This window comes from Halichoeres trimaculatus, unplaced genomic scaffold, assembly GCF_033239565.1.
Source record: "Halichoeres trimaculatus isolate MK-OKI-2021-1 unplaced genomic scaffold, fHalTri1.1 fHalTri1_scaffold_1, whole genome shotgun sequence".
Lineage (NCBI taxonomy): Eukaryota > Metazoa > Chordata > Actinopteri > Labriformes > Labridae > Halichoeres > Halichoeres trimaculatus.
Window position 1 is genome coordinate 20,619,103 of NW_027437179.1, and position 12,844 is coordinate 20,631,946.

The window sequence follows — 12,844 nt, forward strand, 5'->3', positions numbered from 1 at the left end:
AGTATCTGCGTTCAGCTCCACCTTGTTGTCTACTTTACTCCTCTCTGCCCTACTTTCTCTCTTCCTCTCTCCCTCCTCTCCCTCTGCTCCGAGCGTAGTACAAAGGCACCGTCTCGCTTTAGCACATTTCAATCATGGCAGTCTCCCACTCATCCATATTCCAGTTGCTTTTACAACTCCTGCAGCACCACAGAAGCTATGACAATGTTGGGCTCCTTTCACTCAAGGGCTCTGCGAACAGTCGTGCATTTACCATGTGTCAAGTGTGATAACACTGAAGAGTACACACAGAAGAGTTTGATTCGGGCTTTGACACAGGGATGTGTGCGTGCATCGGTGTGCCTTTGGACATTTACAGCACATATGTGCTTGACCTTGCGCTTGAGTTTTTTTTAATTTATCCTTTGTCTAGAATATAGCACAGCTTTATAAAGCACACCACACATTGCTGTCTCTATTTTCTTTTACGCTTTCAGTGGTCATACAAGCATAACATGTCACTGAGATCCAACAACAAAGCCCCATAGTTCCCCTTGTCTGTGGGAGAATTGAGGTTATCTATCAAACTCCACTCTTACCCTTTCTGTTTCCTGTGTTCATCTTCTCCTTGAAAAGAAAAGCTTGCCTTTGTACACCCTACCCACAAGCACTCTAATATACCAGGTTGTGCATAGGTATAACCTTGATGTTATATTCAAATGCTGCTGTGTTCCCTGTTTGGTGCTGCTGTTCTATTCTCTCTCGCATATTCGACTCACAGCGTGAAAACTGTTGCAAATTCTCTTTGAATTTTTGGGCACTCATCTGTTTGTTGGCTTTGATGGAGGCAAACATGCAAAGATAATCATGAGAGAGTTTGGCACATCAGCATGAGCAGGAACACAACAGGATCCTCTCAAGAATCTCTGTCCTTTTTTTTTTTTACCCTTAAGAACCACACATCAACATAGTGTTTAAACAGTTTATTAACATTAACGTGAATAAGGAATTAAGTGTTGGATGAGGCAGGCATTGTGGGGAAGTTTTTAAAAGGAGTCCGCTGTAGCTTCAGACACAACTCTGGAGTTGATTCTTGCTGACCACCAAAGTCAAGCCTTTGATTTTATTCAGGTTGTACTGATGTTAGTCCTTGGTTAAACCAATGTGAAAACCCTTTGCAATATTAATAACATTTTTTTAAACTATCTGCGAGCCAGGCCATGTTCAAGGTAATGTATTCACACATTTTCCTGAAAAAATGTAGAAAATGCACTTCATAGTACTCTGTGGGTTGGATTGGAAGTGTTATTTCTTTAAAAAAAAAAATCAAGTATGTTTGTAGTATGCCTGGGAAATGACTAATCATGTAAAAGCAGGCTTTAGCAAAAGCAGGAAAAACAGTCTGTGTTACATCCAGGCTCCTGTCAACCATAATATAACTGCTACTTATTCATAGCTGTGTATGGACATCCAATTGCATTTACTGAAAAATGCTGACCAAAAAGTCCAGTTCAGCAACACACCTGCTAGATGCTGTTGCTGAGCTAATTTTTTTACACCTCAGCTGTTTAGAAGAAATTAGGATCACAAATTTGCCCAATCCGAGGCACAGCTCATGTGACTGGCAAACAGGCACCCTGTTGCTGTTAGTGAGGGGGCCAGAAGCCCATCTATCCCCCTCACTACCACAACAGAAGCTTTGTTGAGTCCAGCATTTTCAGTCAGTTTCCTGATATGAGCTTAAAACAGACTAAAAATACTTCAAGCTACATGGTGGACACAGTGACTGATAGGCTGAGTTGTATTCCCATTTGAAAAAGCTTAAAAATGCTAAAATTGACGAATAGAATAGAATAGAATAGAAAAGAATAGAATAGACCAATTTACTGTTAGTAAACAGTTAAGGCTGCGATTGCATCTTGGCAACAGAAGTGCTGCTGAGTACAATGGTTTGTCAAGGATGTTAACCACCCAAAAATTCATTTTTTAATTAAATAACACCAATATGACAGAGGGTAAATGACTCAAATGTTGTGAGAAACTAGTGAGTGGATGAAAAGGATAAACAAGTACACAGATATTCAGATGACAGATGTTTTTAGCGGAGAAATCAAGCATGTATCCCAGTGAGGAGTTTCAACACACAAGTCACTCAATGCCTATGACTGCATTATCGGTTGAAACTTGCCAGACCGTGAAATATAAAGACATGAACTTGTGTCAGTAAAGCAGAAACCCTCCAAAATCAAAAAGAGCACTGGATTGTCTACTGGATGTTCTGAACTGGATTTAGATTATTGGCGGTTAAAATGTTTATTTGCGGTCAAACCGGTTGGATAAAGAAGACACATTTAATAAAACAGCCACAGATGTCTTTGATCAATCACTGACACGTTCAGCTGAGAGTCAACAGTTACCATGGTCACTCTTTGCTCCAAAACACTGGTAGCCCTGTAATGCCGCGGCCACACCAATCGCGAACACGCGAGTTTATTCGCGCTAATGGCCCGTCACGCGCCGCGTGAACGCCCGAGTCTCGCCGCTGGACTATTTTGACAAGCTGAGGGGCGAATGCATGTTAGTGCAGTACTGCGCATGTGGAGCAGAGAGCCCGTTCATTTAAAAACCGAAAGCCCAAAAGAGCATCTGAAAAACAATGAGCTGTGGTTTCAAAAGCATGACAGGAGAGTGTGTGAAAGCTTTGGAGATCACAATCAATGCCTGCTGCCTCTCCCTGGTAATCCACCTCCACCAGCCCTGCCTGGCTGTTCCCTGCGACCTCATTCTCGACCACCCGAACCCCCGACCCATGTTCCTGGAGGTCTCCCTGGGGATAATGAAGGGGTGGAGGAAAGAGAGAAGAACAGAGAACTTCTATCTTTTCCCTGGCTCTGCCCCTGCTCCACTCTTTCCTCCTCTCTATCAGGTTCAAAACTCAATTGAGGAAAACACAGTCGGACTCAGTGATAGCCCGTGCAGGCAAATCCAGCTGGGAACGAATGTTTACCAAACTTACATTCAAAACCTGTCTCCTCAGAGACTTTCACCCAAGCCTGCTCCTTTTTTTCGGGTCTCTGTAGAGTACACACGTCATATCGTATAACTCTGGATGATAAGACACCGCACTAATTGTTTTCTCCTCCATCCTCTGGTGGAGTTGGAGCCGGAGCAGGCGGCGGTTGCCCCCCAACATCATCAAATCAATGACGTCGTGAGGGAATGTCATCGCTGATTGGTGTCCACGGCAAGCCTTCACACGAATTTGAGTCAAAAGTTCAATATTTTGAACTCGAGCGAATTCGCGTCTACCGCCCAAACGTGTGAAAGCGTGAACGCTCCAAACGGGCGAAATACTCAAACGCGCCGCCTGAGGTGAATTGGCGTCTGAACGCGTCTTTGCATTGACTTTGTATGTAATCGCGCCGCAAATTTGCATTTGGTGTGGCCGCACCATAACAGTCAGAACTCGATAGAAGTTGACTCCATGGTATAGAAATGTTTCTGACAACTGACCACAGAACAACCAGCCATTTTTATGCAGCATACAGCTTTAATTTAGGGTTTAGAGGATACTAACTCGTCTAAATGAATGGAGCTAAACACTGCTTCCACTGCCAAGATGCACAGTCGTATTTTTGATGACGGTGACTGTGAATCAGTCCATAGACCTTATTATCATTACACAATATCTAATAAAATTACTGTTAAAATTACTTCTCACAGTGCAAAGAACACAAATGTGACATACAAAATAGTGCAATATTACGAAAAAATAAGAATAGTGCAATGTAGAATAGTGCAATATGCAATAGGTTTCACAGTTGTTTCAGGGTATGTTTGAGATGCTGTGTTGTTCACAATGTGTGTGAATCAGTAGATGTGTGAGTTTAGGGTGGTTATGGCTCTGGCAACTGTTTCTGAGTCTGTTTGTCTTGGCTTTGATACACCTGTAGCGCCTGCCAGAGGCTGGCTGGATGTGCATATGGGTCTGGATGATACTCACTTAAGGCTTTGACACACATTTTTGATTCATACAAACACACTCTGAACCCCCTCTTCAACAGAATAACAGAACAACTTGAAAACGAAATGATGCTTTAAGTATTTGAAGTACTGGATTCTTCTATTATTTTCAGTGAGCCCTTAGAAATTCAATTTTACAAGAGCTGCCTGATGTATTAAATATTGCCAGCAGAATATGCATGAGTTACAACATGTTCACACAAACAAACAGATAACTGCCATACTGCTCTTGTTTTTGTTTCTTGATACAAACCAAAATCAGAATGTCTGAATGTTTCCATGACTCAATTACAATAAGCCAGACTGATATCACTTAACAATTGTGGGCTCAGTCCTTGCACTGACACCAAGCAGAGTCTGTATATCACCTGCTTGTAAACATGCACACCACACTGCTGCAGTGACAGGTATTGTTAGCTGCATGCTTGAGGCAGTTGTTAAGTTATGTAAGGTGGCTTATCAGTTTGTGTATTCTGTTATCAGCAACATTTGTTCATGGTAGACTGGGCACGCTGTGGATGTGCCACTGAGTGTTGTATTTTAGATTCTGCACCTGCAGCACACAGGGATGAGTCACAGGAAGTGAAAGACTCTGAACTCCTGTCAACAAGTTATGGTCTTTAAACAATGTTGCAAATGACTTTTGATATGCAAGTAGCACTAGTGGACCCATAAGTCTATACGTAGTGTCCTAAGAAGTGTGTGACTCCACCTTTTGTCGATAGCAACAATGGTTGTCATAAAGTCACTTCCAAAGAGCTGAACCAAATGTGGAAATACAAGGAGTTTGTTAACTCCTTCAAGGAGGTTATGTTTTTTGGGGAGTTTGTCTGTCTGTTTGTTTGTCTATGAACAACATAACTCAAACAGTAACAAATGGATCTTGGTGAAATTTTCAGGAGAAGTTTAAAATGGAATTTAGAAGAAGTGATTACATTTTGGAGGTGATCCCGATCACCGTCTGGATCCAGGATTTTTTCAAATGATTCTCTATCATTGTGAGATAAGGCCATTTTCACCATATGTGTATATAACTCCACGATAAATGGTCGGATTGCTTTGTAAAACAATGCTAGACAAGGTCACCATAATTTCTGACAGATGTAAAAGTACGATCCAGATCCTGGTAATATTCTGGATACTAAGATCTGGAATATGGAATATGTACTGGGTCATCATCATTTTCAACACTTTCAGGTAACAAATTATTGTACAAACCTGCAACTAACACTAAACTGTAGCAGACAGTCTGCTGAAAGGGAGTATAACATTAAAGTAGGACTAAAGTGTTGCATGACAATTAAAATATGCTTGGTGGGGGTCTGCGCTCTCTGAGTGCTTTTCTAGTATATTATTTGTTTCAGATAGATAAATTATAGAACTGTTCACTCAAAGGGAAACCCCCCAAAATAAAGACTCTACATGAGGATACTCAAGCACAATGTTAGATACACCACTGTAGCCAAAAGGTGATGGTAGCAGAGGTGACCCCTGACTTTTAGAATTATTGACTGACAATCCCAGGAGACAGGTTCTCAATTTACTGATGGACCAAAAAGAAAAGATAAAAGCAAAAATCAAAAACAAGTCTGACCAGGCTGACTAAGAAATTGGCCTGTATAACTGTAGGATGAATCTAAAATAGAACCATGAGACAGTGATGGCTGTAAAATGTCAGGCTGTCTGTCTGCTTGGCTTTAATAACAGGATGAACCAGCTGCCAGTCAGTCAGCTTTGGGGATGGAGGCAGTACAACATGTCAGATTTTCTTGGCTGAAGACTATTCAGAGAGGCCTTGATGTATCTCTGGCTCAAACATAAACCATGATTATAAAACAGGGTCACCCCTGCAGTTCAGTTTAATTGTCTGACACAGTCAACATACACAAAACTCAAAAGGGCCATGACCTTTTAGAAAATGCCTGAAGTTAGAGAGGCTAGTAAAAACACACAAAGGCCACCTCACATCAAGAAATACAGAAGAATGCCATCTGATCTCATTCTTCAGGACCTCTGATTAGCAGAATTATATTAAGTAGTTAAGAACCACGTCCAGTTTTGGTCTTGTTCATAAAGCATATTGGGTCGCACAAAAAAAGAAAAACACAGTAAAGAGTTTCAGGGATTAAAACGGGAATTCTGCCAAAACGCTCTTCTCCTACTTCATTGTGCACTACACACTGGAAGGACAAACGCAAAAATACACTTCACAGCATCAGGTTTGCTGGGTTAGAGTGAAATAAATTAAAAGAGATTGAGAGACAGATTGAAGCATCAGGCCAGAGGGATCTGCTGATTGGGCTCTTCATTTTGGGAATAGATTATAAATGTCTGTTCTGTGGCTCTGGAACAACCTCTCTCAATGATGGAAATTGGCCTCAATTGAGAGAAACAATTACATTAGATCCAATGTTTTGGATTTTGAAGCTAAATGGAGTGCATTAATGAGCGATTACTTTTTACCACAGCAGATGTTCACAAAGACAGATGTCTGACATAACAATCCCGTTTAACCACCAAAAAAAAGTAACCTTAAATACACTTTTGGTAATTCTAGGCTCGTTACCACGGCAACGTTTCACCCCAAAACGCAAAAATTAAGAGAAAAAAAATCTGCATTTACATAGAAACACTGAGGGATTGAAAACACTGTAGTAAGCATGCCAAGCCTGTAGTTGGCAATAAAACTCTCTTGTTCAGAGGCAGCTTTTACTGAATCTCCACCGGACTAGATTGGGCCGATCATTTACTCTATTGGTTAGTACCAAGTGCAGGGGTGGAGCAATGGATGCACATTTTGTTGAAAGACAACCAGCAGATTCAGCAGATTGAGCAACACAAGCACAGCATGGTAGTCTGTGATGATCGTAACAACAGTACTGTTGTACTGCTGTATGAACAAGCTCAAAGTAGAGTAGTGATAGCAGTGTTTCCAAAGTTTGCGTTTTAGGTTGTTTAAAACGCCGTTTCTGTGTAAACAAGAGGCTGAAACACAACAATACATTTGCTAACATCCTAAAACCGTTTTCGTGTAAATGGCCATGTTTTCACAGAAATCTTCTCCACAATGTGGTGTCAAGGGGAAAACCGGAAAGGGCCTAAGCTTTGGGGTTTCTAGAGTGTCTCTGTTTTTCATAAAGCCTCAGAGGAAATGCTGGCCTCTCCATGAATTAATGGTCTCTCAATAATTTACCTCTCTAATACTCTTCCCATCAGTAAATTGACAGAGACAGTCACAAGACAATACTTTGCTCATTTCCACAAACCATTCTCTTACTCAGACTGCATGCTCTGATTGGATTGGCTGATGGCATACTTCGCTAAACCTTAAAGGACAGTGAGCAATTAAAATAAGCAACCTAATAAATATGGAAACAAACACCCATTGTTTTACCAACTATCTCTCTAGGACTAATTAAAAATTGCAGGGATGAGAGTCAAACTTGCGGAAGTAATCAGCTCTCAATCAAACAATCCCCTGTTGTCACTTCTCAGCCATGAAATCCAATTTACCACAGGACCTGAAGGTCACTGAGAGCAGGTGCATTACCAGACTGACAATGATTATTCAAAGCCCTCTTACATGAACGTTGTAGACGGCAAATTGAGCTGCCCATGAAAGAGGCAAACAGTCACGAGAGTCCTTTAGAAGGACTGGGCCATTCCACGAGGAAGAGGATTAGAACTTCTCCTTTTGACACAGTTCAGTATTCAGAGAACAGATGGGAGGCGACTTGAGTGTGTCTGAGGATGAATCCCAAAAGTGAAGCAGTGTGACAACGCTTTTGGAAGGAGTCGCATGTTTTTGTCCAAAAATCTCTGCATGTTATAATTATGCTAATGACTCGGTGGCTGGCAGGGGATACAGGGATGGGAATAACTGGTCACTGCCACAATGGAAGTTTGTGAGTGTGTGGATGTGAGAAATAGAGGTGTGAGTGTTTATGACAACAAAACATATGGTTACAATGTGTTCATTTGTTCAAACTAGTTCTAAAAAAGTCACAGAGAATTTCTTTGTTCTCATTCAGAATAAAACCTGCTGTAGTGTCATCACTTATTAGCATAGCAGCTTCAAAAGCTCCTCTTTTTTTGAGTCATTTAATAAAGAGCTGTCATTTTGTAATTAACTGACTGTCTACTCTAGCACATCTGCTTCAGCAACATAAAAATGTCCTTTCTTAGCTTAGCTGGAGGCTGTACAGCGAATAATGAAAATGTACTGACAAATCTAAAGATCAATCAGCTATGGTGTTCATTAGCTTTCAGTATCCTGTTAAAGATGGGAATAAAATGGTCTGATCTGATATGCTTTCTCCAACACATGTGGGCACCAGAAGCTTCTGATTCTGTCAATTTTCTGTTTAGCCATTTGCATAATCTTGATTAATCAAGTACTTTAAGAGAGGTTGTGATAGCTATTTTTCAAAATAACGTGCACTTAAAAAAAAAAATCAACAAAATGTTTTCTTTCTCTTTAGACTTTTTTTTTTCAATATCTTTCAATAAAGTTAAAGACTTTAGTTTCAGGGCCATACTAGCTGCTAAAAGCCAAAGAACACTGAAGTTTTCTCTGCAGCAGATCTGAAAGTGTTTCTGTATGTTTTCATATTTCTTCTTTGAACTTCCTCCATGCTTTCAGCGAAGGGATGGAGCATAGAGAGTGAAAGAAAGTGCTGGAAAAACAGCCAGCTCAGCCTGTCCTCTGGGCTAAAAAAGTCACACACAAGATTAAGGAGAAGAAAAAAAAAAACTCCTTCAGTGGATGCCAAGTTTCTGCTCTCCCCATCTTTATAACTTTAATGAGTTTGCACTCTGGTTGTAGAAGTTCTAAATAAACTATAAGGTTTGCAAGAGTGCATGTCGGAGCAGAGCTGGACAAGATTGGGTAGTGTCTCTCCATCTATCTATTGGACCTCAAACCAACCCACAAAGGGCTCAAAAATACAGCAAGTAATGCATTGTTACACTACTATTCATTTACCTGAATCATACAACAGAGCCTCAAAGTTCAGTGATACTACCACTAAATGTTCCCTAAATTACATCACCATGATGTATTTATGTAATGATGGAAATACACACTGACAAAAATCATATCAATAAAAAAAACAACAATTAAAGAAAAGGTTATGTTATCCCATGTAGAACTCATAGAACAATGAAATGTTTCTATGTTGCAACATCCATTTCTTTATCCTCCATTCTCTGAAAATGTTTCAGTTTGGTCACCGGAAATATCCTCCACAGATTTTCATTACACATAATTGCTTTAACCTTATGTCGAGGTTGCCCCTGATTTAATTCTCTGTTGACCCAGTTCTTGTTCAGCTGATGAATTAGGGACCACAGGCTGGATAATAATGGCAGAAAAGTGGAAACTGAAGACCTCATTTATATTTTGAGCTGGCTAGTCTGTCACTTCAAACCTGTGATGAGACAAAGAATGATTTTAAGTCAACCCATTTCATCTGTTGCCTGAGTGATAACTTCTTTATCTAGCAAGTATTATAATCATCACAATGGTACCAGCCATGTGGGTGTTTTTCCCTGTCTCTGGGTAGATTATCATGCTTTCATCTTGTTGAACACATGTGCTACAAATATTCTGAGAAGATGAAAAAAGTCCTCAAGTTTGAACACTAAGGGTCTGATCTACTAAGATACCAAATAACGAGTGCTAAAATGTGTGTGCAAAGTAAAAAAAAAACTGCATGTGCTATTAGTGGCCGTGTTGTGTGTGATTTACTATGATTGCGTGCACAGTTGATAACAAGCACAAAAGTGGTGTGGACTGCTCTGTTTAAATAAGGATTTTGTGTGTGCTACTGGCTGTCACCATGAAGAGTTTGGGAGAGCAGAGTGGCAGTGTACAAAAGATGAAGTTTGAAGCCATGTAGTTGGAGATCTTTCTTCTTGTTGAAGAAATTTAAACAGCAGTAGCTATGGATAAAAACTGAGTCCTGTAGTGCAAATTTTAAGACTGCAGAATTTTTTTCAGTGACAGCTCAATGTTAAAGTAAAAGGTATTAATGACCAACTCTCTGTTTGTAAAGCACCTGATGACCCATCTTTTTTAAAGGTGGAAAAAACCCCAGAATTTCTCCACTTAATGTTTCATTTGAAGCAGTATGCGAAGTCACAAATACTGTGTGGACATCTGCTCCTGTACTGAATGATGTGACAGAAGATTCATCAGGCACGGCCAAGTTTCAAACCTCAGTCCAGAGGGCATGTTCATTATGACGGCCCAGTGGCTGCATGAAGACTTGGATATGATGGTTAAAGCCAGTTTAGAAAGTTTAGCATAATTTTTCTCTGAACCATCTATGTTGAGTTTAGTGACATCACTTGTATTAACCATTAGGGTACAGAGAGTGCTAAAGTCTCAAGAGTTACCAAAAGAAAAAATGACAAAGCAAAGATGAACGATGCAGTTGATGCTGAGGGATTGTAATGTGAGATGAAGTAAAAGTTTGCTGAGCTCTGGCAACATTCCTACTTTTATGTGTCACATCACAAAATGTCAGCTTGACATAACCTAACTTTCAATGCTGACTGTGGATTGGTTAATATATATTAGCCTTCTACTGCTCCATTTTGTAGCTCTTCACTCACTGAGCTCTTCACTCACTGAGAGTCAACTCGCTGAACAGAGAAGATAAATAGAGCAGTGAGTGAGTTTCTTTGCAAGATGCCTCACACTGTGGAAATGTAACACCTGAAGTTGGTGATGATGTTGGTGTTAAATACAGATGCACTATTATCATTTACAGCACAGGTAACAGTTTTTAGAGTGGGCTTAGAAACTGGATGGCAGACTTTTATTACTCAATTTAGTGTCAGTGTTAAACACACATTGATCACTACATTGGTAAATGTTTTTGGTTCATACTACTACATTCAAAACATCATTATCAAAGTTCTTTCATTTTCTAATTTAAACAAAACTCTTTGAAGTACAGGATGGAATTTTCTTATCTTAATCTTATCTATCTTTATCTTTATCTTATCTTATCTTGGACTTTCACAGTCAGCTCTTTGGTTTCCGTACCTTTGCAATTATCTAATGGAGATGATTTGATCTTTACCATAGACTGTATAATATACGGATGTAGTCTCTGTTATGTCACCCGTTTGTGTCTGAAACAGGGTTTTGACTCAAATTGTCGACCAGGGCCATATTGGAAATGTGCAGGCTATCAGCCTTCTCACTAACACTTATAGGGTTCCTGTCTGTCAATCAGCTGAGCTGTGCCTCAGATTGGGCGGACCTGTGCTCTTAATATCCTCTAAACTGCCAAGTTACAACTTGATTAGGGTGGTTTGGACTTCAAACAAAGATTGTTTTTGGTACTTGAGCTTTTTGCTTTTCAACTAATATATGTTTAGAAGTTTATTTTTTATGAGCTGGGGCATCAGAAGTCTCAACGCCAAGAAGCCAAGTATTCAAGAGTTAAATCTGACCAGGAACTACAAATCCACTTCAACCCAGGTGAGACTGAATAGTTGAAACTTGAAAGCTAATAAAAAATAGGAAGAAAAAAAAAAAAGAACTGCACCTGCAACAAACTAGATAATCCATACATACTTCAGCCGTGTGCTTGAGTGGCAGACGGTGTAAACGGAGACTGCTGCTAGAATTCAGGCTCACTGTGAACACAGCAGGTCAGCTCTGCAGGACCTGGCTCGAGATGGAGATGCATTGCCTTTGGCCAGTGTGTGCACACAAGCACACACACACACACACACACACACTCCTGTGAGCATACGCTTGCAGAACACACTGCTCATTTGGTTTCTGTGCATTAATACACACACACACACACACACACACACACACACACACACACACACACACACACACACACACACACACACACACACACACACACACACACGCACAGAAGTAGGTTTCCAGGAAGACAACACCTGTCTCTCTCCCCTTGTCTCTTTCTCGGTGCTGAGCTTGGAGTCATTTTGCAGATGAAGTTTAGATAACTAAGAACTCAATCATCGCAAGATTTTCCCAGACTGCTTCACAGAGTCAGAATCATTTAAAGTCTGCTGAATTCATTTGTGAGTTTGAAGTGGAAAAAGGATTATTTGGTGCCTACCTGCAAAAATGTGATTCAAGTGGGTTGAAATTAAAATAAATTAAAGCCCACCAGTCTTTCATGTTCTGACTGTGAAATCCACATCTATCAATGTGGGCAGCATCTAATACGTTCAGAAATATCACCTTTGATTCAGAAGCTTGAGTGTGCTTTTCTGAGTATGCTAGTGTGCAGCTTTGTGTTTGGTTGGGGTTTAATCAGGACTTCTGTTTTAAGAGCTGCCAAAGCCCAATGAAGAAAGCATCCAGTCTGTTCTTAAGGTAAAAATGTAACCGACAAGCAGTGCTTCTTCAAACCATAGTTCACATCAACAAGTGCAGCTTTTAGCAGAGTTCCAGACAACCAACCTCACCCCTTCCTCTATTTAAACCCTCTTAACCCACTTCGTTCTGTACACTCCTTTTCGAAGCTTCTCCACAATACAACACTTGATTCCTCACTCACGCTCACATAAATAAACTGTCTTAATGTGATGTTAATGTGTGGTTCTTGCTAGTGAAAGCAAAAATAAAAGAAACACACCAGAAGGCTACAGCTGGTCTTTGCTTTCAGAAAATGCCTGAAAAGTTGCTGATGTTGAGTTTGTCTACCATTGAGATTGATTTTAAAATAAACCTGAAACCAGACTTTTCTGACAACAAAAAGTCTTTGTTACGCCTCAAACACACCACATACTCCTGCACTGTGGCTCCACTCCAAGGTGTGTTGACTTTGTTTATCAACTC

General features: G+C 40.3%; 1 protein-coding gene across 4 annotated transcripts in view; it reads right to left on the bottom strand.

The window, feature by feature from the left end:
* Positions 1–12,844, bottom strand: part of dlgap4b (discs, large (Drosophila) homolog-associated protein 4b) — a 124,516-nt gene that overhangs the window by 38,382 nt on the left and 73,290 nt on the right. The window lies entirely within an intron of this gene.